Below are 1,392 nucleotides of genomic sequence, written 5' to 3'. Positions count from 1 at the left end.
TCATATATATATTAGTCATTTATGGTAATTCCGTAGGTTTTATTTAAGGAAAGAAAATATCATATCATATCATTATATCATATAGTTTGACCAACTTATGTATCTAACAACATATAAAAATCGAATGTGGACCTACTTATTTTTCAATTGAATGTAATTGACTACCTAATTGAGTGCCACCTATGCATTGGGGCCTCTTTTAATTAATACAAAATTGAGGTTACATCTTTTCAAATGTTCCTCAGTTAATATATAAGGGATTTTGCTATATTCATAAAATTTGGAATTTTAGTTTTAATAGTAAAGAAATGTAGTAAATTGAATTGTCAATCATTTGGTTTTTTTATCAATTTCAATTTACATATTCACTTTTTACTATATATATAGCTAAATTTATACTTATTATTTATTTTCTAGCTAATAGAAGAGAACAAAAAACATATGATATCACATATAGAACTATTTTTAGGTGCATATAGTGTGATATATGATTATATATTTAATTTTTTTTTAATAGAAAACCTGGTTCGACCGGTTGAACCGGTCCAACCAGTAGCTGTACCGAGTCGGTATCCGGTCCGGTTTTTAAAACATTGATGAAAATCAAAACCGAATTCCTTTAGATCGACTTCCCCACATGACACGCTTAATCAGGAAATAATGCCGGGTCTTGGTACAATTCAGTGAAACAGTGAGGTTTTGGCCCCGACTTTTTTAAATAAATATTTACTGTCTTTAAAATTTCAGATTGGGAAGATATTATCACACTTCTGCTGAGCCACCATCAAGATCAAGTCCGACTGTTCACAGGGGCATACCCATGTAGAAGCTATAGGGGTCACTTTGACACCACAAATATGTTAAAAACAAAATTTGTAAGCTACGTTTAATAATTGAAGGCAGCGTATTTGGTTGAAATATGTATCATATTCAACCCACAGAAGCCGGGTTCTAATTCCCGAGAAGACCTTTTTATTTTATTTTGACCCCTCAAATAATATTTCATGGGTTTGCCGCTGGCCACACACATAATATGGAGAGAATGGAATCGTAGAAGGCATGGAGAAACCAATTACCAGCAACACAGCTCATTAAAACCATCGACAAAACAGTAAGGAATAGGCTCTCCACCATTCGAAGGCAAGGTGATTGGAAATACGATGAAGGCTTGAGCAGTTGGTTCACTACAAGAAAACATATTTTTTACGAGGGCGGTATTCGTTGTAAATTCGTCGTAATAGGGGCTTTACGACGAATTAACATCGATACGCGTTTCGTTGTTAAACGCTCGTCGTAACGGAGGTTTCGTCGTAAAGTCCTAGTTACGTTTACGAGGAAGTCAATTCCTCGTAAAGCGGAAGGAAACTATTCGTCGTAATGCCCTCGTAAATG

The sequence above is a fragment of the Brassica oleracea genome, chromosome C9 (genome assembly GCF_000695525.1).
Source record: "Brassica oleracea var. oleracea cultivar TO1000 chromosome C9, BOL, whole genome shotgun sequence".
NCBI lineage: Eukaryota > Viridiplantae > Streptophyta > Magnoliopsida > Brassicales > Brassicaceae > Brassica > Brassica oleracea.
The sequence above is the reverse complement of the archived record's forward strand: the minus strand, read 5'-3'. Positions refer to the sequence as shown.